The sequence below is a fragment of the Cervus elaphus genome, chromosome 26 (assembly GCF_910594005.1).
Source record: "Cervus elaphus chromosome 26, mCerEla1.1, whole genome shotgun sequence".
Classification (NCBI taxonomy): Eukaryota; Metazoa; Chordata; class Mammalia; order Artiodactyla; family Cervidae; genus Cervus; species Cervus elaphus.
Window position 1 is genome coordinate 24,134,569 of NC_057840.1, and position 26,151 is coordinate 24,160,719.

Sequence of the window (26,151 nt, forward strand, 5' to 3'; positions counted from 1 at the left end):
CTAGGAGTAGAATTGCTAGATCAGATGGTAAGTGTGTTCAATTATTTAAGAAACTACAAATCTATTTTCTGAAGTGTCTGTGCCTTTTTACATTTCCACCAGCAATATATGAGGGATCTTGTTTTTTTTTTCACATCCTCTTCAGTGCTTGATGTTATCAGTCTGTTGGATTATAGCCATTCTAGTAAATGTATAGTGTAATCCATTGTGGTTTTAATTTGCATTTCCCTAGTGACTAATGTTGAGCATCTTTTCATGAACTAACTAGGCATTTGAATGTCTTCTTTGTTAAAGTATCTATCCAAATCGTTTTTCAAAGGTTTTTTTTTTTTTGAATTTTTTTCTCTTCGTATTATTGAGTTGGAAAAGTTCTCCATGTGTTCTGTGTACAAATCTTTTGTAAACTCTATGATTTGCAAATATTTTCTCCCAGTCTGTGTGGCTTGTTTTTTCACTTTGTTAATGATATGCTTTGTAAAAGATTTTATTGTTAGTGTCACAATTTATTATGTTTTTCTTTTATGGATCATACTTTCTGTGTCATGTCTAAGAAATCTTTGCCTAACAAAAGGTAACAAATATCTCTTCTGTTTTATTCTAGGAGAGTTACTGTTTTAGCTCTCACATTTTGAGTTAGTCTTGTATGGATAAATAAAGGGTCTAAGTTCATTTTTGAACAAATGGATATCCAATTGTTCTAATACTGAAAAGACTACCCCTTATTCACTGAATTATCTTGGTATCTCTGTTGAAATCTACTCTGTAAAGGTTTATTTCTGGTTTGTGTAGTCAGTTGTATTGATTGATATGTCTATCCTTAGGCTGATACTACACTGTCTTAATTACTGTAGTTTCACTGAAAGTTTTAAAATAATTTACTGTAAGTTCTCCAATTTTATTCTTTAGAAAATTGATTTGGTTATTTCATCTTCTTTGCATTTCCATATAAGTTTTATGATTGTGATTGTGTGTTAGTTGCTCAGTCATGTCGAACTCTTTGCAACCCCAAGGACTCTAGCTAGCCAGGCTCCTCTGTCCATGGAATTCTCCGAGCAATTATACTGGAGATGGTTGCCATTCCCTTCTCCAAGGGATCTTCCTGACCTAGAGATTGGACCTGGGTCTCCCTCATTGCAGGCAGATTCTTTACTGTCTAAGCCACCAGGGAAGCCCATGATTTTTATGATTAGCTTGTCAACTTTATCAATAAGCCAGCTGTGATTTTGATAGGAATTTCTGCCTTTTTCTTTCTCTCCTGTGCACCTAAGAATTTCATTACATGAATCCTGTGATGCTTGGCATTATTATCCAGTTTCTGAGGCACTATTCATTCTTCTTCAGGGTTTTCCCCCGCCATCCATTCTTTAGATTGAATAGTATCTGTTAATCTATCTTGAAGTTCATTGATTCTTTCTTTTGCATCTTGAATCTCTTGTTGAGCCCTAATATCCTACACATTTTTTCCATTTAAATTATTGTATCTTCAATTCTCAAATTTCTTTTTTTTCTAGTATTCTCTTCTCTACTAAGATTCCCTATTTGGTGGGTAATGATTGTAATACTGTGTGCATATGAATTAAACTCAATATTTGTGCCCACGCAGAGTTAGGCTCTATTGACTATATTTTTTTCCCCTCTGTGCATGAGTTACATTTTTTTGACTGTCTTGTAATTTCTGGCTGAAACCTGGACAGTTTATGTATTGTAACTGATAATATATAGTAGTAACTCTGGGTTCTAAATTATTTTTCTGCTTTTTTTTTTTCCTTTTTGTACCTTGTGTGAGCTTAAAATGCAAAATATTCCTGCCCCCACCTCCCCCTACTCTGCTTCAGTAGGTAGTCACTGGTCTGGTTTCTTGTTCTCATTTTGATTTTTTTTTTTTTAGCATGGCTTAATAGAGGTAACTCTTGTTCCTGCATGACTTACAGTCGGCCTATGATTTGGCTAGAGTTTGTACTCAGACGCTGCCATCCCTTAGGATATTCACCTCTGCAAATCAATGTGCTTGTAGTTTGAGGAATATGTTAAAAAATTCATCTGTTTCTCAGGTCCTTCTTGGTTTTAGCTTCTGAGTGGATCCCCTCAGGTTTCCCCTGGGTATGCCGTAGTTCCTGGTCAACCACTGGTGTGTAGAGAACCTATCTACACACCTATGAGCTGTCTTTTCTAGGATCTCCCCACACAATTTCTGTTTGTTCACTGTTTGCCCCAAACAGGACCACAACCTCAGGGTCTTGATGGAGCTGTGGGATTTTCTGATTTATCCCTTATGGTGCTTGTCAAAGTCGTGAGTTTCGCCCCGTTCCCAAGTGCGTCATCTCCCTCCAGTAGCAGTCCTGCTGGTGCTCTTCCCTGTCTTGCCTTGGCCGCCAAATGAGCAAGAGCTGCACAGATGAGAATATCCCCAGGGAGGAAGGCCACAGACTCCAGTTGTGTCTACCCAAATTTCTAGCAGTTTTTCACAAATAAATTCTCAGTTGTCTGCTTTTGTACACTTTCCAGACCTCTGATGATGTGGTTTATTATGATGATTTTGTCCAGTTTACACTTCTATATGAAGAGAGAATTCTCTGACTTCATGCCGTTGTAGCTTGAAATTTCCCCAAAGTCTGAAGCTACTTTTCCATTTCTAAAACATCTACATTTTGAGAGTGTGCCTCTTATGTTCCTTCTTCTCTTCCTATGTGTTTTTGTTTGGTCCCTAAGTCATGTCTTTTGCGACTCTTTTCTGACCCTGTGGACTGTAGCCCATCAGACTCCTCTGTCCATAGGATTTACCAGGTAAGAACAGTGGAGTGTGTTGCCGTTTCCTTCTCCAGGGAATCTTCCCAACTTAGGAATCAAACCTGCTTCTCCTGCATTGGCAAATGGATTCTTTACCACTGAGCCACGGGGGAAGCCCAGCCACTGATTGATTTGTATCCTTATCTTGTATTCTGTAATGTATATCCTTTTTATATATATTTGTATATATAAATTTTTATTTTTATAAAATTATAAAATTTTTTATTTTTATAAAATTATAAAATTAAAAAAAAGAGTTTATATTTATTTTTGTATACTTCTTATTGCAAATTTGTTTTATGGTTTTGAATCTGCATATTTATTTATGTGCATAAACCTAGACTTTTAAAGATCATCTTTGGATTATCTACCTTTTGCCTGGCCCACAGTGACTCCATTTCTGGTTTTATTGCCTAATTAAGTTTCTTAAGTCTTAACAAAATATAACACAATTAGAGACACTACATTTAATGTCTTTTAGTTTATATATGTCTATAATTTGTGAGAAAATTTGATTTGGGTTTATTTGTCATACTCATGCTATCATCTTGTTTCCTGTCAAAGGCAACTTTTTTTCTGCTATATTTCTGACTTGGAAAAGCATTCTGGGGAAAGTATACTTGCTAATGACACTTTAGGAAATAACTGATATCTATGGATGATATTTTCCAAGCACTGTTCAGAAGTTATCACCTAGTATGTCACACAACTGTTACTACTTTTTCTCATGTCTATTGAAAGTGATGGTTTACATTTAGGACATCTGAAGCAAATATAGAGGAAAAAAAGGTTCACATTTACTCAAAGTAGTGCCACAAATTATAATTTTTTCACTTATTAAATTTTAATTAATTGTAAAAAATATTTTTAAAACTGCTGATAAGAAGGCCATGTTACAAATAGTTTCATATATTGCCATTAGCAGGAAAATATTAGTTTTAAAACCTATGGAGGCATGACAACAGGTAGGATAACTATAAGAATTAGGTAAATTTTTATAAACATGCAATCTATCAAGATTGAATTATAAAGAAATACAATGTCTAATCAGATCTATAAGGAGATTAAATAAGTAATTAAAAGAAAAATCTCACAAAGGAAAACCCAGTACCAGATGACTTCACTGAAGAAGTCTATCAAACATTTAAAGTTCTAACACCAATCCTTTTTGAAACTTCCAAACAATTGAAGAGGAAAAACATTTCCAAATCATTCCGTGAGACCAGAATTATCACGATACAAATATCCCTGATGAACACTGATGTAAAAATCCTCAAAAGAATACTAGTAAACCAAAGTCAACAGATCATATACCATGACCAAGCAGGGTTTATTCCTGGAATACAAAGATGTTTCAACATCAAAAACTCAAGCAGTTTAATAGCACCACATTAGTAGAATGAAGAACAGTAGATGAAGGAAAGGCGTCTGACAAAATCAATACCCTTTCATGATTGAAAAACTCAACAATCTTAAGAGCAGAAGAGAACGACCTCAATAGACTAAGACCATACACAAAAAGCCCGCAACTAGCATCACACTCAGTGGTAAAACCTGAAGGCTTCCCTTTAAGATCAGGAACAAGACAAGAATGCCTAGTCTATCACTTCTAGGCAGCACAGCACTGGAGTCCAAGTCAGAGCAATCAGGCAAAAGAAAGAAATTATAAGGCATGCAAATTGTAAAGGAAGAATTAAAATGACCCCTTTGCAGAAAACATATTAAATATGCAGAAATCCTAAATATCGCCCCCCACACAAAAAAAGTGTTAGAATAAATGAATTCAACAAAGTTGCAGGATGAAAACCAACACATGAAGGTCAATTGTGAAATAAGTCAGAGATAAACAAATACTGTATGATATCACTTATATATAGAACCTGAAAAATACAGCAAACTAGTGAACATAATTTAAAAAAGGAAGCAGACTCACAGATATAAAGAACAAACTAGCGGTTGCCATTGGGGACAGGGAGGGGCAATCACTGGGGTGGAGAGAGGGAGGTAGAAATTATTGAGTAAGATAGGCTACAAGGATATATTGTACAACAGGAAGAATATAGCCAACATTTTGTAATAACTGTAAATGGAATGTAACCCTCAAAAATTGTATAAACTTTTGTACAATAAATAAATTAAAAAAAATTTAAAAGCCCATGAGAAAATACAGCATACACACAAGATTGGTGCAATTAAAAATTGAATTAGTACAAAATATTGAGAAGAATGTGGAGTTATGGGAACTCTCAACTGCTAGTATGAGTGTAGAGTGGTACTAGCATTTAGAAAATCAGTTTGGTAATACTTAGGAAAGCTGAAAATGTACACTCCCTACAATCTGGCTATTCCATTTCTACAAATAAGTTTCAGAGAATCATCTGTACTTGCATCTGTAAGGAATGCTCATCAAAACTGGTTGTATGAACAAAGAATTGGAAATAGTTAAATACATATCAGTATTAGAATAGAAAACTTTGTGGTCTACTTATATATAGTGAAAATGAACAAACTAGGCACTAGTTTGAAGCTAGGTGAATCTCAAAAATAACTTTGAATGCTAAAAAGCTGGTCTCAGAAAACTTCATACATTGATTGCATCTATATAATATTCAGAATCATATCAAGACAAACATATGTTGTGTTTGTATATACATATAAATCTTATGCATGCTGGAACACTGAAGTGCTCAAAAGTTAAATAAATGTACCCTTTGAGTTGTTTTTTTTCCCCCCCCTGAGGACTTGTAGTCCTCAGTTTCATAGTTTTTATGTCCCTTTCTCTGAATATTGGAAGCCAGTTTTCATTTTTCATTATGTTGAGAATGCCTCTATCAGTACTCCCCTATGCCCTTGTAATTTGCTGCTTTTTTATTTTTGGTGGCCTGGGAAACCAGAAAACTCAGCTCAGCAGAACCTTGCATAAGACAATCTCCAGATTTGAGCCTAGGGCACTTTTCTATGAGCAAACCGTGTGGCCTTTTGTGCACAGGCCATGTAACATTCATTTATTTAACGACCATTTAGCAATTTCCTACCACATACTAGACTCTATCCTGGGTTCTAGAAATATAGCAATGGATGACAAGACCAAATCCCTAAGTATATGTAATTTATAGTTGTGGGGCCACTCTTGACTCTATGCTAAGTAGACAAGGATGCTTCATAAGGTGAATTTGGGTGTGGGAATCGTTTCTGTAAACACAAGCATACACATTCCTGTGTGTACATGTAGAAATACAAAGTTTGCAGCCATGTAGGCATCAGCACTATATGTATAGATATGAGCTCTATGTGTGTAAATATGAATAACTAATGCTGATAAACCTGATAGGGCTTCCTTGGTGGTTCAGATAGGAAAGAATTTGCCTACAATGCAGGAGACCCAGGTTTGATTCCTGGGTCAGGAAGATCCCCTGCAGGAGGGCATGGCAGTCCACTCCAATATTCTTGCCTGGGAAATCCTATGGTCAGGGGAGTCTGGGGGGCTACAGTCCAAGGGGTCACAAAGAGTCGGACACGACTGAGCGACTAACATGCACACACACAAACCTGATAAGATGCTTGGAAGGTACAGTGCTGTGGTACCATTGGGCAAGTTCAGTATCTCAGATTATGTTTGCTAAAGCCTGACCAAACAAACAATGGTTGGAAGTAAAACAAAAAATTTAAACTATTTTTTTTTTAATGGCATTTAGTTATGGCATTCCTTCCAAATCTACTAGGGGAATATCTGCTATTGGTACGCAAAACTGACCTCTTTTTTTTTTTTTTTTAAGGTGACTTGCAAAATGTTAAGAGTGACACCCAGAGCTTAGGTCATAAACTGTTCATCTGGGGTGTAAAGCACTGTGTTAATAGAGGCATGGTAAGACTTTCCTTGATGAAGAGCTGAAGAATATACTTCACATTAATCACCAGTGTTGGACAAAGGAGGACACTTCAGGCTCTTTTTTTTTTTTTTCCTTAGTTAGTCCTTTATTTCTGAAAAAAGTTTGTCTTCATCTACCACTAAACTTGACATAAAGAAACAAAGAAATAAAATGTGTCCTTTGATCCGGGATGGTATATGGTATACTATAATCTATATCTGTGGAATTTATCAACTGTCTCCTTAGCATTATCAAGTTAATTTGCATTTAGATTCAAAGTCCACCTTCATAGGATTGTTGTTCTGACTCTTACCTGCTTCAGAGACCTGAAGATCCCAGGATTCTTCCCCACCTAGGGTTTGAACCCGGGTCTCCCACATTGCTGGCAGACTCTTTACCAACTGAGCTACCAGGGAAGCCTGGGTCAGAGACCTGAACAGATTTCAAATGACCTTGTCAGTTGCCATTTGAAAACAATATCTTTTTCACAATTTTCTGACGCTAACAGTAATCAGGGAAGCATTTGAAAAGAAGAGGACACTTGAATTTTCTGAGTATGAACATGTGTGGTCTCTGGACCCCGTTCTAATTTCATGGGTAAAAATAATGAGTAACAATACAAGAGGCTTCCTAGATCGCTCAGCGGTAAAGAATCTGCCTGCCGATGCAGGGGACAGCATTTAGTCCTTGGGTTGGGACGATATCCTGGAGAAGGAAATGGCAACCCACTCCAGTTGTTGGAAATCCCATGGACAGAGGAGCCTGGTGGGCTACAGTCCATGGGGTCGCAAAAGAGTAGGACATGACTTAGTGACTAAACAACAACAGCAAGCAATACGACGGCCTAGGTGGCTTCATAGGTTAATTCACTAGGAGTTTTGTCTCCATCTGGGAGTTTCCATAAACATCTCCCTGAAGATGAGTCCAGGGCATTAGATGTTTTTGGCGGGCTGGTTTCCTGCTTCCTCCCCTGCTTTAAAACAACACATACTTCAAATAGTTTGGTTCAAGTCACATGATGGTCCTATCTCCTGAGGAAAATCCCAACGCTGGTCAGCAGGTAGATTACAGATTATAATGCTGGGACACACTGACAGCTGGTCTAGGTTTTCCAGCATCTTCAGCATCTTCCTCCATGTAGCCATTCAGGGCTTGTCAGTCACTCCTGGCTATTGCTGCTGTGATTCACCTATTTTTTCAAATCATAGTTTTGAAAGGCAATGAAACAGAGTCAGTGTAAATACATGGAAGGCACATATAATGTATTAGGCTTATGGGTTAAAAATAAAAAAGGCCTCACACTTTGTAGCTCTAAGTGGCTAGTTTTATGCTGCTTTACAAAGTAAACTCAATGTGAAGGTCATAATGAATGAATCCCTAGATGTTTACCAAAACCCCAAATTAAATTGCATTCTTAATTGTTTTGCAAAAACATTGGCTTACCTAATTAAATAGGAATGGCACTTTGTTGCTACAGAGGATAGAATATTGAAGCCTTTAGGACTCATTTCAATGAGCTATTCTGCTTGATTAATGAATTTGGCCCATTCAGATTTTTTGGTACTGTAGAGTCATGTTATACTGGAAGAGACTACTGAAACAAATGTTTTGCAAATGGGTAGGCAAAATATTATCATTATTTTGGAGAGTTATAAATAAAGAAATGAAATATATTTACTGGATCTGAAATTTTAATTTTTGTAATAAAAAAATCACATTTTTCTCTTATACATTTTGAAGCCACAAGTAAAAGTAAATTTTTGAAAATACTTTTCAATAAAGAAAAGTGAGAAAAAGAGATTTCATTATTGTCTTAAATAGTATAATAAAAATATATGCAGAAGCTCACAAAAGAACTTATATTTTGAAATCTTGAAAATCTTAAAATTAAAAAAATTGATACAAATATGCAATATAAAATTCTATTCTGTAAGAAGTTAAAGTATGAATGTCTTATTCTCACCATCAGAGATTATTAATTTATTCACTTCTATTTATAAATAATATTTGAAAACATTTTGAAAAAAGTGATGTAAAATAGGACCTATGAATTTTTTTAAAAACACAGATTTATTCAGATATAATTCATATACCAAGCAATTCAGCCATTTAAAGTGTACAGTTCAGTGGTTGTAGGCATATTCACAGATATATGCAGCCATCCCCACAATGGATTTAGAACATTATGTCAAAAAGAAACCCCCTGTCATTTAGTATTGCTTCCTCTTCTCCTTTCTTGCCTCCCCCCACTTCCAGCCCTAAGCAACCCATAATCTATGCTTTGTCTGTATAGATTTGCCCATTCTGGAATTTCATATAAATAGAATCATACTATATGTTCTTTCTTAAGTGGCTTCTTTCACTTAGCATGTTTTCAAGGTTCACTCATGTTGTATCATGTAACTGGGACCTGTGAATTTTATTCATCTAACTCAGTTTTTTTCCAGTTTTGCCAACTTCTTAAGGCCTCTCTTACACTTTTGAAAATAGTAATGCTGATGCCAGTGTTTACATCTTGTAAAAGGAGTTCTGCAGTATATCTTTGTCTTTAACAAACTTAAAAATTTAGCATACCTTAAAAATTCTTCAGAGGAAGAGTTACAAATAACAACATTTCTTTAATTTTTGTAGGTATTATCTAGTGTTTTATTCCTTATTCTAGTGATATTAACATTTATGAAAGCACATTCTTGGACAGCTAAGGTTGCCCACATAACCATTTGCTTGTAAGATGTTTTTTTCCCTTCATTTCACTGGATATTTTTCTGGATGACCTGATGGTGGTATTGCTAGTGACAGTTTGACCACCTAGTTATGTGACAAAGGCAGCTGGTCTTTGTGCTGTTGACAAAGAGGGGTATTAGATCATTGGCTAATCATTTCATTATCATTTTATTAAGGGAGGGCACGTTTAAAAATAAGCAGTGAATATACATTCCAAATAGTATGTGCCTATACTTTCTATGCTTATCATTTCCTAAGACTGAGGTTTCTGAGAGGCAGTTGCTTTTTCATATTTCAGTTATGAGTCCTGATAAAATTTTTTCCCGAAAGGTACTAATACTTAGAAATTTGGAAGGCTGGAGAAAAAATTAGAGGATTTTGTTCTTATTCTTTATTCCCCTCTAAGCAATTCTTAAATTTGAAAATTTTTCATTAAAATCAAAAGTACTGTAGAAAACTTTACGACAGCAGCATGCCTTGAGAAAAATTATCTCAGATCACTATAGGAGGACGTCTTTTTACTGATAAAATAGGATGGGGAAACTTTCAATTGCCAAAATACATCCAGGGGAGAATTAGTCATGCATTTAGAAAAAGGAAAAAAAAAAATACACACACACACATACACACACATATATATATATACACACACTCAAGTAACAAAAGACATAAATGATCCTCTAAGAAAGTGGGCCTTGTTAACCAGAAGTCCCTTTGTTTTATGGAATTACTTGATGAGTTGGATATGGAGACTTAAAGATAGTAGTTAAGACACAGATACATTGCTCTGAAAAGAACAGGGAGGGGATGGATGGGTGGGAACACAGTAAGACATTCCTGAAGAAAGAAAATTTGGAATGGAGAAGAGAAACAAGATTGTACACTGCAAATGGGAGAAGAATCAAAATGTTCTTGTTCAGCTTGACTGAGGAGGTACTTAGAGGGAATAGAAATTTCTGATCAGGTTTTTAAATTGTTTGCTGAGATTAGTGAGGTTTAATGCCACCTTCTTCCTCCCCTAGTATCTCCAATAAAAACCGCACTATTCTTTTTTTGGGGGGAGACTATACCATGTAACCTGTGGGATTTTAGTTCTCCAGCCAGAGATAGATCCTGTGCCCCCTGCAATGGGAGTGTGGAGTCTTAACCACTGACCCACCAGAGAAGTTCCTGTATTGTTCATGAATGCTAGATCAAATGCATTCTTCTGGGTGAAATAAAATAGGTATTGAGTTATATGTCTGGATATGGGCAAAAAGAGCAGATATAAGAACTGACCTTGGGGGGTATGAAGCTGACCTTGGTGTCACACTAGAACTTAATCTTTTCATAGTGGCAGAGCATTCTTATTAAAGGTGAAAGGCTTTTTTGAGAAGGTGACATGTAGATGAACTTATATCTTTTTCTTCATGCGCAGAACTACATAGCAGACCTAGTTTCTAAATTTAGACCGGAGTTCAATAACAAATAAAGATAGTGTCCATTTATATGAAATTCTAGCCTGGCAACCTGAAAAGTTATTCACATCTCAGCTGGCTCTATGACAGTGGGATATGAATTGTTAGGACCCTTGGTTTTAATAGGTTTGGAGCTAATTTGATATGCAGCAGTTTTAAAGGAGCTGAATAAAAATAGATGCAGGGCTTGCCTTGGCTATATGACCTTATGAAAGTCCAGGCTTGGCTTTATTATGTATGAAATAATGAATGTAGGTAAATGACCTCTAAGGCCCCGTCTAAGTCTAATGTGATGAGTTTATCATTAGAAAAGGTTACTCCTTAAGTGGCTATAAATGTTTCTTTGATCTTTCTCAAGGCCTTAATTTTCCAAATGGCATGTACCTCCTGCAAATACTAATCATGTAGATCCATAGGCAGCCCTTAGTTCTGAAATGACCTCTAGTCACAGTCTGGTATTCCGGAGTCTTAATACATTGTCTTTTCAGTGGGATTTAGATTTTACAAAAATAACCCAATTTATAAATAATGGGAGAATAAAAATCTAATTAATGAATGTAATAATAGTTATAAAATGCTGAGTTATGGAGGCAATGATATTGACAGTAAACCAGTTATGATGATGATAACGGTAATAAACCTAATCATAGTAAATATTTGTTCTAACAGCACTCCTCATTCATAATAGTTTTAAAACATGCCTATTTGAAAAGTGATCAAATTGATTGTTTCTTAATTTCTTAGATATAGAAAAAATGTCTTTTGATTAATGAACTGATGTTCATTCATTCATTCAACAAGAAATACATTGGTAAAAAAAATTCAGACATAATCTCTCTCTCTCTTTTTTAATATTTATTTATTCAGCTGCTTTGGGTCTTAGTTGTGGCATGTGGGATCTTCAGTTATAGCGTGTGGGGTATAATTCTCTGAGCGGCCCCCTGCATTAGGAGGCCCCCTGCATTAGGAGTCTTAGTGACTGGACTAACAGGGAAACCTGTATCAGGCTGAAGTGCCGTGAATCCAAGAAGCTGAATGAGGGCCTCTGTAGACTGAGAAGACCAGAGGGGAGCATGTGTAATGAGGCTTGATTGGTAAATGAAGTTAGACCATCCATGGACTTGTATATCATGTTTTGGTGATTTGTCTTTATTTTAATAGATACTGTTAAGTCACTGAAGTTTTTAAGCAATGGTTTGTAGCATGGGAGTAGGGGTGTGGGGTGAAATGATCATAATTAAGATCTGGAAAGATCACATAAGCTACAGTTTGGAAAACAGATGTGAGGGAGGCTGGTTTGGATGTGGGTAGATTAGATAGAAGATGATTGCAGAACTCTAGGAGAAAGTTCATGAAAACTTAGACTAGGAAGATGATGGTGGATATAAAAACAAGGAGCTGGATTTTCAGCGCTGAGTGTGTGATAGGATTTTCTTTACAAATACCTGGCAAGGTTTAGTATATTTCATGAAGGCAAGTTTACTGGCAATGCCTACATTTGAGTGGAACCTTTCCCTTTCCCATATCAGGATTCCTGATAGGGTTCAAAATAAAATGAGTCCTGCACACCTTTCCTTATTAATCACTTCCTTCTCCACATTGGCTTCTAGACGGGGAAGTTTTGAGCCATTGGACTCTGGCTCTGCTTAGCCTTATTAGGCTCTTTCAAAAGTTGCATGGCAAAGCTGGACACTGCTGTCTAGAGGACGCTTGGTGGCTTCCTCCATTTTCTGGGATCTACAGCACTCTTTTCTGTCTAACCCAAAGCTTTGGTTATGTAGCTGTTTATAATCTGAAGCATTGGAGTATATTGACGTGATGGAAAACCTCAGAGGACAGCTTTTCTGTGAAAAACAAAAGCTATAGGAAACATTTACTTCTGACCTTTCCACTCCTGCCCCCTGCCAATGATTTTTTCCCTTGGGAGACATATCTGATGAGTGTCCCTTCTACCTAAACCTGATAACAGGACACTATCACCCGAACCCATATGAAGCAGGAATAAACTTTTTTTTTTTTTAACTTTGTTTTTTTTTGAGTTGTTTATTCCGGGAGAATTTCCCTCAGGGAGATTTTTTTCTTTCTTCTAAGAAAATACCTTAATGGCCCCACTGATTGAAAAGTAGGCCAGAAGCCCTTGTGTCAGTCTAGATAGGAAAGCAGGAGATAGACTATCAACTGTGCTAAAATGGCAGGAATTTAGAGCTCCTCTGCTGTTGGCTCAGGAAAAGATGAAAGGAGAGGAAGAGCTAAGAAGTAACCTGGCTGCAGGCAGTGTTGTTTAGTGGCTAAGTCGTATCCGACTCTTTGCATACCCATGGACTGTAGCCCACTAGGCTCCTCCGTCTATGGGATTCTCCAGGCAAGAATACAAGAGTGGGATGCCATTTCCTTCTCCAGGGGATCTTCCCAACCCAGGGATCCAACCCATGTCATCTGCGTTGCAGGCAGATTCTTTACCACTGAGCCACAAGGCAAGCCTTGACTGCAGACTACAGGACCCAGCTTTTTTTGGTCAGCAAGAAAATTCTGTGGACTGAGCAGAGAGACAAATACATTTCCAGGAAAAGTTACATCTGAAATTCAATATGCAAATGTTTTTAGCTCTGGGTAGTCATTCTTATTATCCCCAAACTTTTGGTCAAGTCTGTTTTGCAAAACAGCTATGACTTAGAGATTCTTAAAGGGCAATAAGAGAGAAGAGACCACATCCATTCTAGTGAGAATCAAGCTAGAGAGGAAAGCAAAGCCTTAGAAAGGAGATGGGGAGCAGAGTGCAGGGACAGAGTTGGGAGCTGAAATTCTGAGTGAGCTTCGGTGAAAAACATGAATGCATCCTTCATTTCAGGATTCAGAAATTCTAAAGAAAATACCAGAATTTCACTGTCCCAGGAATGGGACTTGGGTCATGTATTTGAAGATTAAAAAGTTTTACCAGAAGACTGGAGAGTGGGGCCACCTTGGTTATCATTGTTCGGAGCTGTTTCTACAGATGGGGTCAGCTTGATCCTGCTTCCTGGACTTTAAATTGCTTGCATCAGATAGATGGGTGATGGCTCAGGAGGACGCTGAACGTAGACATGGAACTTGGGATCCATGAGCCTGTGCATATATTTTGGTTGCTTAACTGACACCTTCTGCAACCTCCTAAATATAAACTTCCGCAAAATCACTACAGGTTGCTATTGCTTTTCTCTGCTTTTGTTATTAAAGGAGTCTGTAGTTTTTATAGCAGAGTTAGAAAATAGCTAACTTGTAGCAACTCTCAAACAACATTGAGTACCTTCTCTGCTAGGTACATTCACCCATCTATTTGAAAGTGGTTACAATAACTTTTTTTTTTTTTTAATATAGTTACTATTATCTTTATTTTTCAGATAAAGAAAACAAAGGTTAGAGAGACTGTGAAAGGTTAGAGAGGTTACCCAAAGCTTGTGTATTATGGAGCCTCAACTTGAACCCAAGACTTTTGATTTCAAATCCAGTGCTCTTATTATTATGCCAGTTTTCTTGAATTTATTTTAAACTGAAACAATGGGAGAGGAGTTTTTTTTTTTCCACTGTGATTTTCTCAAAGTCCCGAAACCCACTACAGACAATTCTGTGTACAAAAGTGTGCTAGGAGTCTATCTTGATGACACTGCTGTATTTTATGCTAATTTCTTTAGAACTATAGAGTAACAAACGATGAGATACCAAACTAAGAACAAGTGGGAGTTCTTTAATTGACATCTGGTTTTATGTCCAGTTAATTTTTCCCCCAAAAGGTAAATAGCACATCATTTTAGAGAACTGAAAGAACATACTCATTATAAGTAGTACTTAGGGTTTACAAGAGGTTAGGGGAATGGCTTTTCAATCTGGTAATTGTTTTTATGTGTATTTACTTCCTGTTGCCCCAGGAACCTAGTGAAATGTTATTTGTTCCTGGAGAAATAATTTTAGATCTCTATATTGATAAGATACCACAGGTATACAGTTTTCACTTATTGAACATATTAAATTCAGGGAAATAAGGACAAAGCTATAGGAAAGTTCATTTAAACTTGGCTTTATTCCTAGTTTAATGGGTTAATGAATGCCCTAAGAGATCCCCTCCTCCAGCCCCTGCCTCTAGAATGTGTATTGTCTGAACAATTCAGAAAAGAGCATTTCTGCTGTTCTTAAAATTCCAGAATTTATCTTGGTAACTTAAATCTCTATAAGACCATGCTTTCTACACCCAAACATATCTCTCCATCCAACTTAAATCAATCTTTTCTATTCTCATCTGGCAATTTCTCTAGAACTTTGTGTCCTCTCTCCACCGGACACAGATCTCAGATGGTTAGTCACCTCTGTAAAGGCAATTTATAGATTCAATACATGTGGTCAGCTCTCATCTAGATCAAATAATCTCATTTAAAAATTTGTTTTCTGTGTTCAGTTTTCCATTCTCATAACCATATTAATGGATCTCTTTTAGGTTTTATTCTTTTATCCATTCACCCTGAAACTGTGGATTCCAGGATTATATAAGTTCATGAGTTGACCTATGGGGTTGCAAAGAGTCAGACATGACTGAGTGACTGAACTGAACTGCACTGAACTGATGAGTTGATCTGAACACGTTTGGGCTCTAATTCTTGTAGGATGGGATGGCCTTTAATTGTTTTAAGACTTCATTTGGAAATTACCACAACTAACGTTTTAGGTGCTGCGCTGCCTTTCACCTGGTGGTGTGAAAAAGGAGGAAACTGCTAACAAGGTCCATAAAGTATTCAGTTTTTATTTAGTAATTGCCTATTGTATGCTTGGTACTGTTCCAAGCATTTGGGATCCATCAGGGAACAAAACCAGAATCTCTATGCTATTGGAGCTTACATCACAGGTGTCTGGGTGGCATATGCATTTTGTGGCATGTACTTATGGTCTTTGTCAGCATGTATTTATGGTCTGTAATACTGGAGCACCTACACATGTGGAAAGGTTCTCTCCTCCCATCCCCCCAGGCTGAGGAGATCAGATGATGAGAAGTCCCAGTGCCTGGCTCAGGAGGAAATAAAACTGGGAATATATTTTCAGATGAAACATTGTGTATATGGCGGCGACTTGCGTTCTGGTATTTTGTGTGTTCAGAAGGCATGTCGTGGGTCCATGTGTTGCTTTATCTTCTTTTAATGACAATGTTCCTGTCAAAACAGTGTTTTGCATCTCACACAACTCATGATCCAACATTTGGGACATATAGAGTTTGTAAATTGGAAATTGTCTGTGCACCTGTTTAAATTTACATAGAGTATGGATATTGATATGCTTACTGACATTTGGGCATACATTCATATAAATAAAACAAAAGCAACTTAAAACTGTTTATTAAATACATGTATATTGTATGCCTATTCTTTACAAAATATGATGCTAGACACTTTCAGTAAGACTAATGGATACATAGTGGATGGGATAAGAGAGCCTGTTTGCAAATTTGATTCAGATGCTTCATAAACTTGTTACTTGTATAATCTAGGGAAAGTCATTTAATGTTTTGAGCTTCAATTTCCTCATCTGAGTATTTGGAAAATAACTTCTTAGTTACAGTACAGGCTGTTGTTAGAATTAAAGGAGATGATGTATGTGAATGGTACTAGGAACCAATAAATGTCTATTTTTAAACAACATGTATATTATCCAGGGTGAAACAGATCACCAGCCCAGGCTGGATGCATGAGACAAGTGCTCGGGCCTGGTGCACTGGGAAGACCCAGAGGAATCGGGTGGAGAGGGAGGTGGGAGGTGGGATCAGGATGGGTAATACATGTAAATCCATGGCTGATTGACGTCAATGTATGGCAAAAACCACTACAATATTGTAAAGTAATTAGCCTCCAACTAATAAAAATAAATGAAAAAAAAAAAGATACAGGTCGTGTTCTAAATTAAGAATCAAACACATGGATTTTTCCTTTATAAGAGACAGAGAAGATGCAGATTAAATGGAAGCTGGTAATGTCCAGGGTGAGGCGGTGTTTGGGATATGTGAAGGGGTAGGGATTCAGGAAAGGTGTTGGAGGACCAGGCATTGGTGTGGATTGGGGTTTACACAAAAGGAAATGATAAACTGAATTACAGAGAACTTTAGTCCAGCTACCCACACACACACATGCTTTATGTTGAGAAGATGTTATGAATGTGCTGCTGTGTCTTCTCTGTGTGAGCTATGTGGCTGAGGACAGACTTCACAGTCAGGTCACCCGTTATCCGGAGTCTAAAAGCACTTGATTTCCTTTCTCACTTCCTATCTTCTAATTCAATTCAAAATTTAAAATCAGGGGAATTACCTGATTTCTCATTGTCAAGTATGCTCTCTCTGTCTTTGTTTCCCGCACTAGTGCTATAATTACACAGACATACACACAAACACATGGTTAATAATGAAATGTATCCCAAAATATTCATCAAGATGATTGATATTTAACAATAATCCCATTTCTTAAAGGTCAATGGAATTTGTAAAACTCATAATAAATTTACATAGTAACCTCATGGGCTAATTCCAGGCTCAATTCGTCTTCAATGCCGGCAGCACTGTTTCTCCTGCCTCCTCCAACCTCATATGCCACACTTGCCACCCTGACTCACCAACGCACACATACACACAAACACACACACACACCATACACACACCACTGCCTTCCAGCCACACCAAACTAGTTAAGGCTCCTGACTCCCTGGACTTGTTCATGCTTCTCTGCTTCTTTGCAGATTTTCTCTCTGGCTGAAATGCCATTCCACTTCCCCCTCTGCTTAGGCCACCTGCTCCACCTTCCTGACCTGCTCAGATGCAGTCTTTCTGTAACATGGTCCCTGATGCCTACAAGGAAAATACCTCTTTATGCTCCCTCTGTGCCTCAGTTTCAGCACCCGTCACCCAGTGCTGCTGCTGCTAAGTCGCTTCAGTCGTGTCCGACTCTGTGCGACCCCCATAGACGGCAGCCCACCAGGCTCCCCCATCCCTGGGATTCTCCAGGCAAGAACACTGGAGTGGGTTGTCATTTCCTTCCCCAATGCATTTTGCTCCCGACCATCTTCCCTATTATACTGTGAGGACCCTCAGGGAAAGGCTTATGCTTTAATAAATTTTTGTAAAGCCTGGACTTACATGGAAGATATGTAGAAAATATTTATTGATTGACTAAGCAAATGAAAAAAACATAGAAATGACGTGGAACTTTTTTCTTTCCTGACTTTTCTACACCTACACTGATGGAATTCAGATAAGCACATAAGAGGTCAAACCAACCAAAAGGGAAAAAACTGGGAATGAAAATGAGGAGAAAAAAAATCAGGTACTGTTGGTGTGTTTCAGGCATTCTGTAGAGAAACTGTCCAAATCCTAAAAGGTTCTCAAGCTTCGTTGTGTATTGGATTCCCTTGGGGCGTTTTACAGACATGATGCCTGAGTCCCAAATGTACAGATATTGATTTAATTGGTGTTCAGTATAGCCAGTGCATTAATTTCCCAGGTGATTGTAAAGTATAGACAAAATTGAGATTCACGGTCCTACACAGTGAAGATTATTATTAGCACTTCCCTTAGACTAAGGTAAGCAGAAGAATTGGGGCATATAGTGTGTGTGTGTGTAATTTGTCAAGAATGTGAATTCATGATAGGCTAGGAAGCTGCTTTTGAACTTATTAATATTGTTAAGTTTTGAAATGCAAATCTAAAATAAAATAAGACCATGTTTATTAAGTCTATTTACACATAGGTCATCCAAATAGGGCATTTTAAAGTCTAACACTTCTGCAAGTTGTTTTTCAAAGTCATTGAAACTTGATTAATTTTTAAGCGTCTAATTTCAGACTAAGTAAACACACAGTAGATTATCTAGATAATTGAAGCCAAACCTATTTTAGACTTTAATTAGCCCTACTAGTTCAGGTGAAAGTGAGTCTTTATTTTGAAATTTTAGCTACTTGAAACATAGGTCTTATTAATTTTCTCTGGGTAATTTACAAGTTTCATTGCAGCTTTAATGTCTTCTTTTTCTGAGGAAAATGCAGGTAGCACTATGTCATGATGGGAACTTCAGTTTGTAGCTAGTGGGCACTTATGCTATATGATCTGTTTTTTTTTTTTTTCAAAATAGAAGAAAAGAATTTATACAATTATTTTAAAAATCTGAGGGTTAAACAAAATATTGGTTGCATAATACTGTATTCCAGTCCAGATCCAATTGAATACTTTAAACCTTATCCAAGATTATCCAGATTACCCAGAACCAGCGACAGGCTCATTCTCTGTGTTCCAATGGAGTCTGAAATCTCTTGGCAGTAAGATTATATTTAAATGAAAAATGAATGAAAGGCTTGAAACTCTGAAATGCCCCAATAAGACAGAAATTTTTTTTATTTCAATTGCTGTTTCAACATAGAAAGTATGAGAACATTTTATTTTCTTTACTTAAACTTTTCACATACTAAGAAAAGCTCTATGAAGCAACAGTTCTCATTTCAAAGGGCACCGGTGTGAAAAAATTATTTTCTTCCCTTACTCTATATTCCAATAAATGAACCAAAAGCCATGAGAGCTTGCTATAATGTATGTTCTGCTATCTTTAGAGGGTAGCACAGAACAGACCCATCTTGGACCCTGTCTATGTTGAAAACTCTAGGAGATCCTTGTTATTATAATTGCAAGGTTCTGAGGAATATGGTAATATTTTTTTTAATATAGTCATATTTGAATAGAGATTTTAAATCTCTAAAAAATAGAGGAAATAGATAACTTGTGAAAACAGTCCACTTCATAGCACAAAATGTTAAATATGTACTTTGTACTGAAGATACTTTAATAGAAGTCTACTAATATCTGAAATGTTATTTTTAAATACCATTTTTATTTAAATAACAAACCTCCATATGGCTTCTCTAAATTGAGGATAAGAATGTGGAGTGATGCAGCTTACTTGTTCTTGCACGGTTAACTTTGAAATTAACTATTTTTATCCCCGTTTTCCAAAGAATGATGACTCACCAAGGTTTTTTTTTCCCTATACATGGTCCTTCAGTTTATTGATATCAAGTATTATATTAATACATTCTCTGGTATTTCAACCATTTTAGTCTTTCTGGTTTTCACATTTTGGCTAAAGTGGATCTGCTTTTTCCTGAGAAATGGGTGCAGTCTTGATTTCTATAATCCTTGATCTGGTTTTGGAGACCTTTTCGAGTATCTCCTCCCACTTTCAAAAGATGACTAGTCCTTCTATCCTGCTGAAGAGCACAACACTGGTGATGTGAAACCAAGAATGGCCCCATAGGAAATGAAAGGAAAGCCTACTCTTCTTTATTAGCACCCTGTATTAGTTTAATTTAGAAGTTGAGAAAGACCCCAGGATCGTCTTGTCTCATTATCGTATGTTGGGTGCACGTTGACTACCCAATTAAAATTAAAACCTTAAATTAAAAACCTCCTGTTGGTTATTTCCCCAGTCTATTTCCAAGAAAATGAGTCTTTGAGAATAGTGATTCCAGATAAGTTCTTGGCAGCTTGTACAAAGATGATGCGTGATGAGCTAGTGCTTATGTAAAAGTCAACTTACTGAATCAGCTGTGTTTTAGACACTTTTCTAAGTACTTTATATGCATTAACTCTTTAATTCTCACAATAGCCTTATGAAGCAGGCGCTATTATAGTCTTTACTCTACAGATGAGGAAAAGAGAAGGTAGTAAGGGAAAGAGATGGAATTCAAACGAAAACTTCCAACATTTGGCATCTTTTGCTATTGTGTCATACTATTTTTTTCTGGAAGAAAGACTGTTGTAGTTAGTGGATAAGAATATTTCTTAGAGACCTTATTTATGATGATATAAAACCTTCATTATATACATATATATATATATATATATATATATATATATTTGATACTTTCAGATCCTTCTCTGTTATTATCTGACATCAAGAGCTTTCTTACCCCATGGGAACATTAACAATAACACACCGGACCATTTAGAGAACCAGCTTTAATAGGTTGAATTTCAATGCCTTATGTTTTTATTTTATTTTCTTTTAAGAAACAGTACTTTATCCAGGAAGAAAAATCCTGTTAACTTAAGAAAATATGTTTTGGAGCAATAAAAGTCCAGTCTGATATATTTTGCTTAAATCCAGAAAAACTATACTTATTCAACCATAAAAATCATAAAGCAGAGAGTGTAACTAAAAATGTGGTCTCATGATAAATAATTAGATTGCCAAGAAGAGAAAATATAATCTGTCAGCAAGCATATTAAAGCTTATTTTTTGCATTATATAGCTTTGGAAAAACTTATAGGATACTTGGAGAAGTATCAGGAATGATTTGAAATCATAGTTGTTAACAAATGCAACAGATTTTATGACCCAAGCAAATTTTTGTATGCTAACATCCATTGAAGACATGAACTGTATATATTATAGTCAAAGCACTTTTATTTTTTAATGATTTTCTGTTTTTGTTTGACTTAAAAAGTTTTATTTTCTGGCCTGTTTAGGGTGATGACATCCACATAGATAACCAAGTTGAAAATATGAGCTACTATTATATTTTGATCATTACACACAGTTGCAAATTAAATTCCTTCTAATTGGATTAATGCTGAAATTATAATTATAAAATTCTATTATTTAGTTGTTTTGCTTTCTTTTATTTGAGTTTTCTTTTTAAAACTGGATTGTTATTTTGGAAATTAACTCAGATAATATCTTCAGGTGGTAGAGATTATGAACTGAAGTTCCTAGTGTTCGACAAATTTAGGAATTTAGTTTTGAAATGTGAAATTTTTGTTGCTCTTCATCTTTATAAAAGAGAGATGTAGCATTTTTATCTGCCTTTACTTAGACAAGTATAACATTTTCCACACTCGAGTCATCCCCATACCACTTTCACAAATTTTTACTGCCTACCACCCATACTCTTATTTATTACACCTTTTTAATTGACCTATTTTTATATGTAGCCTCATTTTATGCAACAATATTTAAGAAATGACAGGTTTGATGTACTAATGATATATTTTGATTGCTTAGTAGCAAAATAAGTACCAGTGTATTACAATATAAAATGTTTTATCCTTGTACCATCTAAAATCAACAGTGGTACCAATATTTGGGTAAAAACTGTCCTGGTGTAACAACTGGACATTTAAAGTAAAAATATTTAAACTTTATCTCTATGTTTCTTTGTTCTTTCCTTTTCACAGTCTGAAACTGTAGAGCTGACTTATCCCGTTACCACTTAAGTGGTGCTCTCAATCTTTTCTTGTCCATAGAGAAATGATGGAGGACATATAATCCTCTGTCCAAGGTGGACCACTGAGCCAAGTTGGCTGTTGGTTATTCTGGGCAGGTCGCCGTCACTCCACCTCTTTCTCTCCTGCTGAAGAAAGCATAACAGAATGCAAGTGAGCTAACCTTGATTTTCTGTATTTTTAAGAGTAAATCATTTACAAACTCAGGCCTTTAATTATGAGTAGTAAAAAACAATTTCCTTGCAACACGCCCCTCTACTGATTGCAACATCACGCTTGAGAGCCTCTGTTCCTACAAATTAAAAGGCGCTGCCAGAATTTTTTGTTTCTGTTTTAAATTTGCATTCAAGCAACAATGTGCTTGGGATTATATATTTTTCAACTACAAACAGTTGTTTTAATTCTGTTCTCTTTAATACCTTTTTTTTAATCTCAGAATTTTGAAAAAGAGAGTACTATATTGAGAACTCGCTGTGACCTGATGGATTATTATGGGGATTATTCTTGGTCATTATAGGGTGACCAATTTGTCCCAGTTTGCCTGGAACTTTTCTGTTTTTAGCACTGAAGTCCCACATCCTGGGAAATCCCTCAGTTCTGAGTAAATGGGGGCAGTTGATCACTCTAAAGCAGGCTGATATAAAGGGAGAATGTGGCTGGATAGGATTTTAGTTGGGTGTATAATTTGGTAACCCATATATTTAAATATGCTGAAATCTTGAACTTCAACATAATGATCACAGCTAAAAATAGACAGAGAGATCTCTCTGTTGCTCAACTTGTCCATTCTCTAAATTGCTTCTATACTGAGCTACCAAAAACATGCATCTTAATCATGTAGCTGAATTGCATAACAAAGATTCACATTTATTTTAGGATAAATCCAAACTCTTGTAAGTGACTCATCTGTCCTCGCTTGATTTAGTCCATTGGTTCTCAGACTTTGCTCTGTTAAGAACCACCTAGAAAATGTGTTTAAAATGCACATTCTTGTGCCCCTGATTCAAAGAGACTAAATCTGGAGTGTAACTAAAAACATTGTGTTAAAAAAAAAAACAAAAAACCAGTTACACTGGGTGATTCTTTTTCAGATAGTCCTTGGACATGTTTTGAGGAGACTAGACCTAGTTTATTTTTTTTTCACTCTAGATCTATCTCTGGTACTCACCGCTTACACTTTATTCTCTGAGTTTATTAAAATTCATTTAAACTTTTCAGTGTTCCAGGCCTTCTACCTGAAGCCCTCTCTTACACCTTTGTTGGCTGTTGGCTGATCAGATTTCTACTTAGACATCCCTGTCCCCAGGAAGCCTCTGTGAGGCCCTGTTAGAGTTGGTGTCTCTGTCCTTGTACTCCATTAGAACCACCCCCCACCCCAAACCCACCCAAAAGTGTCTAGAGCTCAGGATCATAACTGCCTCTTCCCTATGTGTTGTAGTTGTTGTTTAGTTGCTAAGCTGTGTCCGACTCCTTGCGACGCCATGGACTGTAGCCTGCCAGTCTCCTCTGTCTATGGGATTTTCCAGGCATGAACGTTGGAGTGGGTTGCCATTTCCTTCTCCAAGGGATCTTCATGACCCAGGGATCAAACCTGCATCTTCTGCATTGCAGGTGAACTCTCATATCCCCCTTTAACCCAAACTCAGTGCCCATAGATCTTATTTATGATTGGGTCGTTGGGTTCTAGCTCATTGTTGAGCACGTAGTAAGAACAAAGATTGTTTACTGAAGAATTTAATTGCTTTTAGAAATGTGTGGATTGATGTTATGCAGTCCTAGCTGAGCCAGAACTGAGACTTCAGTACGTCTGGTATTGAGTTATCCCCTTCTCTAGCCGTCCTTGTGTCCACTGATGAGTTTGGGGACTTGGCAGTACCGCGATTTGGTTGTGGGGATGAGTACAAAGCCCTGGGAGAGGGAGGCAAGAATGAGAAGTTACTGGTTAAGGGAAATGTCTTTGCCCTCCTTCCCAGATGGGCCTGAGGGACTGGTCTGGAGTCTGAATAGAGAAATGGGTGGTGGCAATTTCATCCACGTCACAGAGGTTCAAGTGGCAGATATAAGGCAGCCAGGGGTCTTGAGAAAGGGAGCCACATGTATCCCCTGACACCGCACACACACACTACCACACACACAGCACATATTACAAACATACCACACCCCCCACATACCACTCAAACCACACACCACAGACACACACACATATTAACACACACATACAACACATACCTCACATATATACCCATACCCCCCCACACCACTCATACCACACACCATAGACACACACATAACACATACCACACATATATCACTCACCCCCCCACCACTCAAACCACACACTACAGACACACACAGATGTGCACACTACCACACACTCTAGCACACACACACACAACACATACCACACTCCCCACACACCACTCATACCACACACTGTATACACCCACCCACACACCCACCCACACATAGCACCCCCCATACCATGCACGCATCATGCATGCATCTCACACGTATACACCATACACTTCACACACACCACCCACACCACCCCACCTCGTATACACAAAACTTTTCTCTCCTACCACTAAGAACCTAGCTTGCCTCCTAAGGGCTCTGGGCCCCCCTCATCAGGGCTGGCGGTGGTATCTCATAGGGCAAGAGCAGTACAATTGTCCTGACTGCTCATGAGCTCCTAATCTCCCTGGAAATTCCATTAAAATTCCAAAAGAGATTTAGTGGAGGTATTGAAGGGAAGATCTTGAGCTGAGATCTTGCATTAACAAGAGGGAGTTGAGTGCTAGCATCGTTGGACTTCATTCATGAAAAATGGACTTCTGAATGAGACCAAGAATAAGTAAAATCCAAAATTTATAGACAAGGCCTGTCACTAAAGTTCAGCCTCACATTGGCAGAACAAGATTTTCTCATAGGACGAGGCTGACAGATCTACGCAATAGGTTGACTGAACATTAACATTTTCTTGACTCCTGGAGTTTTTATGGGCTTCCCAGGTGGCTCAGATGGTAAAGAATCTGCCTGCAATGTGGGAGACCCAGGTTTAATCCCTGGGTTGGGTAGATGCCTTGGAGAAGGAAATGGCAGCCCACTTCAGTATTCTTGCCTGGGAAATCCCATGGACAGAGAAGCCCGGTGGACAGCAGACCATGGGGTTGCAGGGTCAGACATGACCGAGTGAGTAACCCATAGGCAGGTGGCACCAGTGGTAAAAAACTGGCCTGCCAATACAGGAGATATGAGACACATGGGTGTGACCACTGGGTCAGGAAGATCCCCTGGAGAAGGGAATGGCAACCCACTCCAGTATTCTTGCCTGGAGATACTATGGACAGAGAAGCCTGGCAGGCCCCGGTCCATGGGGTTGCAAAGAGTCAGACACGACTGAAGTGACTTAGCACACTCACACATGGACTTTTTACACAAGTCATTCAAAATGAAGATGCCACTATTCTTGATAACTGGTGGTGCTGTGGAGTTCTTTCCCCCACCTTGAAAAATTGCCACCGAACCTGTGTACAGCGGGTCCTTTGGCAAATCTGGTTGTGAACAACTCAAACTGACCTTGCTGGTTGTGCTACTGGTTAGATTGTGCTGAGCTCATCTCAGCAGCTTGGGAAATGGTGAGGTGTGAACACACTGTGCCTGGGAGAGTTTCACAATTATGTGGATGATGACACAGACTCTGTGAATACTACACATATACTTAAAGCTACATATGAAGATGTACTCTCGGAGCAATTCCCTGGGATAAACACCTCACTGTGTAACGGTAAAATGGAAGAGAATTTAATTTTTCTACAGAGATATCTTGAATAAGCCTTAACTCTAGGAAGATTGAAAATAAACTTACAAATAAGTAATGACAATGGGAATTTTCTAATGAAATAACACCTAGTTGTCTGAAATTTTGTTTCCAATTAATGGATGTTGAGTCAACTTATATAAGTCTCATAGCAAAGTTAAATGATTGTAAATTGTTGTTTTTTAATGTTATTCAAAGTAAGAGAATAATGTTCTTGAGAGG